Source organism: Phyllobates terribilis, unplaced genomic scaffold (assembly GCF_046119375.1).
Source record: "Phyllobates terribilis strain yellow unplaced genomic scaffold, ASM4611937v1 Scaffold_1__5_contigs__length_1240528914, whole genome shotgun sequence".
Taxonomy (NCBI): Eukaryota; Metazoa; Chordata; class Amphibia; order Anura; family Dendrobatidae; genus Phyllobates; species Phyllobates terribilis.
Genome location: NW_027362761.1, coordinates 260,917,767 through 260,923,823, shown reverse-complemented (window position 1 = coordinate 260,923,823; position 6,057 = coordinate 260,917,767).

Sequence of the window (6,057 nt, the reverse complement as noted above, 5' to 3'; positions counted from 1 at the left end):
CACTTCATGTCACCGATATCTTTTCAATAATAGATGCCTATCTGACACGGTACTCTGTATCTCCAGTTTTATACGATGGAGATATCAGTTTGTTCTGTCCTGTGTCGTTTATATGCTTGATTTCTTCATTTATACAAGTGATTCTCTGTGTTAAATGGGTTCTGCAATTTTATTCCTAAAAAGCTTAAAGGAGTTGTCTGGAAATAATTTTTATTTATCCATACTCTTTTAGATGTAGAAAATAACAAATGTGGCAGTACTCCCCTTCCCCAGGTCCAGTAATTCTTGCTTCCCCAGTTTTTGTTGGCAAGTTGCAGTGGTGAAGTCTTGACTATAGTGCAAGTGACCACTGCAGCCAATCACTAAGATTACCAGCTTGTGCTGTCTACATCGGACTGAAGTAGTGGTTCTGCTCTTTCTGTTTCCCTGCCTCTGTATCTAACTCCTGTGTTCTAGCTATCTTCTTGTGTTCTTCAGTCTGTTCCATGTGAACAGAGCCCTGTCCTGTCTACCTCATCTGCGGGTTTTGCTCTGCTTTGCTTGTCTACCTCATCTGCGGGTTTTGCTCTGCTTTGCTTGTTCACCGCATCTGCAGTTTTGCTCTACTTTGCTTGTCTACCGCATCTGCAGGTTTTGCTCTGCTTTGCTTGTTCACCGCATCTGCGGGTTTTGCTCTGCTTTGCTTGTTCACCGCATCTGCGGGTTTTGCTCTGCTTTGCTTGTTCACCGCATCTGCGGGTTTTGCTCTGCTTTGCTTGTTCACCGCATCTGCGGGTTTTGCTCTACTTTGCTTGTCTACCGTATCTGCGGGTTTTGCTCTGCTTTGCTTGTTCTCACCGCATCTGCGGTTTTGCTCTGCTTTGCTTCTTCACCGCATATGCGGGTTTTGCTCTGCTTTGCTTGTTCACCGCATCTGCGGTTTTGCTCTGCTTTGCTTGTTCACCGCATCTGCGGGTTTTGCTCCGCTCTGCTTGTCTACCGCACCTGCGACTCCATTCCTGTATCGCAGTCTGTACTGGTCCCTATCCTGCCTGCATTTCTACCTGCCAGTACCCGCCTCTCTGCATGTCAGCCGTGCCTGCCTGTGCCCACCTGTCTGCACACCAGCCGTGCCTGCCAGTGCCCACCTGTCTGCATACCAGCTGTGCCTGTCAATATCCACCTGTCTGCATACCAGCCGTGTTTGCCAGTACCCACCGGTCTACATGCCAGTCTAACCTGCCTGTTCCTGCATTCCCCGGTGTGGGTCAACAGCTGTGACCGGGGTCTGACCTGGAGTAGCACCTGGTCCCTCTGCTCGGTTCCTCACTGGTTCACGGAGTCGACTGAGCCGCCGTGCGACCTTGGTTGGATCGGGTTGATACTTCGTTACGCCCCTCCAGGCACTCCTCGGTTCATGGTACAGTGGGATCACTAATCACTCTCACGCCAGTCAGTCCGGGCGCGAGCGTAACACATTTCATTAGTATTTGGTACCATTACCCTTAAACTGAATTAATTTGGGTCAAACGTTTGGGATATCCTTCCACAAGCTTCTCACAATAGTTGGTCGGAATTTGGGCCCATTCCTCCTGACAAAACTGGTGTAACTGATCCAGGTTTGTAGGTCGCCTTGCTCGCACCTGCCTTTTCAGCTTTGCCCATATATTTTCAATAGGATTGAGATCAGGGCTTTGTGATGGCCACTGCAAAACATTGACTTTGTTATCCTTAAGCCACTTTGTTACCATTTTGGCAGTATGCTTTGGGTCATTGTCCATTTGGAAGACCCGTTTTCGCCCAAGCTTTACCTTCCTGGCTGATGTCTTGAGATGTTGCTTCAGTAGTGCCACATAATCTTCTTTTCTTATGATGACATCTATTTTGTGAAGTGCATCAGTCCCTCCAGCCGCAGAACAACCCCACAACATGATGCTGCCACCCCATGTTTCACAGTTGGGATGGTGCTCTTAGGCTTCTCCCTTTTTCCTCCAAACGTAACGATGGTCATTATGCCCAAAAAATTCAATTTTAGTTTCATCAGACCACAGGATATGTCTCCAAAAATTAAGGTCTTTGTTCCTGCGTGCATTTGCAAACATTAATCTGGCTTTTTTATGTTTCTTTTGGAGTAATGGCTTCTTCCTGGCAAAGTGGCCTTTCAGCCCATGTTGATACAGTACTCGTCTCACTGTGTATATTGACACAATCTTACCAGCTTCCGCCATCATCTTCACAAGGTATTTTGCTTTTGTCCTTGGGTTGATATGCACATGTCGGACCAAAGCACGTTCATCTCTGGGACACAGAACCCGTCTCCTTCCTGAGCGGTATGATGGCTGGACATTCCCATCTGGTTTGTACTTGCGTATAGTTGTTTGTACAGATGAACGAGGCACCTTCAGGTACCTGGAAATTGTACCCAAGGATGAGTCAGACTTGTGCAAGTCCACAGTTCTCTTCCTAATATCTTAGCTGATTTATTTAGACTTTCCCATGATGCCACACAAAGAAGCAGTGTGTTTCAGGTGTGCATTAAAATACATCCACAGGTGTGTCTCTAATTAACTCAGATGTTGCCAAAAAAACTATCAGAAGCTTCCAAACACATGACATCATCATATGGGCAGTCCAGAATGGTTTAACCACTTCGCGCCAGAGCCTGTTTTTGCCTTCGTGACCGGGCCAATTTTTTCAATTCTGACCACTGTCACTTTATGAGGTAATTACTCTTTAACGCTTCAACGGATCCCCCTGATTCTGAGATTGTTTTTTTGTGACATATTGTACTTCATGATAGTGGTAAAATTTCTTCGATATCACTTGCGTTTATTTGTGAAAAAATTGGAAATTTGGCGAAAATTTTGCAATTTTCAAACTTTGAATTTTCATGCCCTTAAATCAGAGAGTCATGTCACACAAAATAGTTAATGAATAACATTTCCCACATGTCTACTTCACATCAGCACAATTTTGGAACCAAAATTTTTTTCTGTTAGGAAGCTATAAGGGTTAAAAGTTGACCAGCGATTTCTCATTTTTACAACAAAATTTACAAAAACATTTTTTTAGGGACCACATCTTATTTGAAGTGACTTTGAGGAGCCTTTATGACAGAAAATACCCAAAAGTGATACCATTCTAAAAACTGCACCCCTCAAGGTGCTCAAAACCACATTCAAGAAGTTTATTAACCCTTCAGGTGCTTCACAGGAATTTTTGGAATGTGGAAGAAAACAATGAACATTTAACTTTTTTTCACAAAACTGCTACTTTAGCCTCAAATTTTTAATTTTCACAAGGGCAGCCAGAAAAAATGGACCCCAAAATGTGTTGTGCAATTTCTCCTGAGCACGCTGATACCCCATATGTGGTGCAAAGCCACTGTTTGGGCGCACGGCATGGCTCGGAAGGTAAGGAGCGCCATTTGACTTTTGGAATGGAAATTTGACTGGAATGGATAGCGGACGCCATGTTGCATTTGGAGAGCCCCTGAGGTGCCTAAACAGAGGAAACCCACAACAAGTGACCGAATTTTACAATCTACTCCTCTGTATAAATTAATCTAGTGGTGGGAAAATAAGTAGGTAAATGGTCACTAAACCCATAGATGAATTCCCACAGAGGTGTCATTTCCATAATGGGGTCACTTCAGGGGGGATTATGCTGTTCTGGCACTTTTCAGAGTACCAGAGCTAAAGAATCCCCCCTGAAGTGACCCCATTTTGGAAATGACACCCCTCTGGGAATTCATCTATGGGTTTAGTGACCATTTTAACTCGATGGATGATTTCCAGAAACAAGCACGCAATGGAAGGTTTAGATTCTGGAGAACCCCCCCTGGAAATTAAGTGAGCTCTACTCGAATATGTCATTCACTAAATGAACCAAATGTTTGAATGACAAATTGGGATACATTTTTACAGTTTAAAAACGTGGTTCTGTGTGGTAGATTTTAAAGCAGTCAGTGACGCATAAGGCTGGCAATGATGGGCATTGTGGGCAATAGTAGCGGGTATCACGCCTCATTCCTCTCTTAGTACATACACGACATCTTTTCTAGGGGTTCCTTCTTGTTTCCGTTGCTGGAATAAGTGCAATAAAATGTCGCTCAGTGAGTCTTTTCACATCCTCAGATTCTAATGGATGAGCGGGGCTAACACTTTGAAAGACAAGATTTTCAATGACCTTTTCTTGATAATCAAGAAAAGGATCTGAATTTCCTGCTTTTTTGTACAACACAAAAGAATTGTATGTGGCCACCTGAAACAAATAGATAACCAACTTTTTATACCAGGTATAGGACTTTCTTGATACCTGGTATGGCTGTAGAACCTGGTCTGCAAGGTCCACACCCCCCATGTGTTTGTTGTAGTCAATGACTGACACAGGTTTTTGCTTCGGAGTGGTGGATCCTAGTTCTACAGTGGCCCTTGTGGCATCTGTGTGGATCGAGCTGAGGACAAAAATATCCCTCTTATCCCTATATTTCAGGGCAAGCAGCTCTCCGTTGCGTACAGCCCCTGACTGCCCCTTTTGGAACTTTTGGTTGACCAATGGTTGTGGAAACCCCTGACGGTTTTTACGGATGGTCCCACAAGCCCCGATGTTGTGTTCAACCAGACTTTTAAATAGGGGTATGCTGGTGTAATAATTGTCCACATATAGATTGTAGCCTTTTTGAAAAAATGGACTTATCAGCTCCCAAACAATTTTTCCAGATGTCCCCAGATAAGTAGGGCATCCTGGTGGGTTTAGTTGGCTGTCTTTCCCCTCATATATGCGGAAAGCGGATGTGTATCCGGTTGAACTTTCGCACATTTTATAGATCTTTATTCCAAACCTTGCCCTTTTAGATGGGATAAATTGCTTGAGGTGCAGTCTTCCTTTGAATTTTACAAGGGACTCATCTATAGAAATATTTTGTGTTGGGGTGTAGAGGCTTAAGAATTTTTCTGACAAATTTTCAATGATGGGTCTAATTTTATATAACCTGTCATGTTCTGGGGCATTTCTGGGCAGGCATTGACTATTGTCGTTAAAATGCCAAAACCGCATGAGCATTTCATAACGGGTCCTAGGCAGAATGACTGAAAACATAGGGGTGGCTTGAACAGGGTGGTTGGACCAGTAGGATCGAATGCTCGGTTTTTTAACAAGCCCCATGGCAAATGTAAGTCCTAAAAATTTTTTTATTTCCGGGACATTAGTTGGTGTCCATAAATTTGCCCTAGCATAGTATGATCGGGGATTCTGGCTTATGAATTGGGATGCATATAAATTTGTTTGCACGACAATATGCTCTAGCAAGCTGTCTGTAAAAAACAAATTAAAAAAATGAATTGGTCCAAAATCTTCCACCTTCACATTTATACCAGGAGTGGCGTTGAAATCAGGGCTGAATGGAGCAGCCGAATCCGAAGCCTCCCATCTGGGAAATGCTAGATCATGTGGCAAAGCCCCTTGTACACTGGCGTGCGCCAATTCACTAGTAGCAGGGACAGCGCTTGTACTGGGCAGTGTTCCCTGATTTGGAGACGTTTCTCCAGTAGCGCTATTTGCCCCTATTGTTGTACTGGTCCTTGGGCTTGAGGATGGACCAGAATCACTGCTCATTTCTGAGCTCTCAGTGTCGCCGCTACTAAAGCCCTCAAAATCCACATCGCCATCTGAGATTGCGCTGTCATCAGTGTCAGAACACAGCAGGGCATACACCTCCTCTGCGGTATAAGTCTGACGGGCCATTTTATTTTTAGATTTTTTGACTGGACTGAACGGACCGGACTGAACGGACGGGACTGATCTGACAGGACTGACTGACTGATCTGACAGGACTGACTGACTGACAGATCTGACAGGACTGACTGACTGACAGGACTGATTGACTGACAGATCTGACAGGACTGACTGACTGACAGATCTGACAGGACTGACTGACTGACAGATCTGACAGGACTCACTGACTGGACTGATCTGACAGGACTGACTGACAGGACTGACTGACTGACAGATCTGACAGGACTGACTGACTGACAGATCTGACAGGACTGACTGATCTGACAGGACTGACTGACTGAT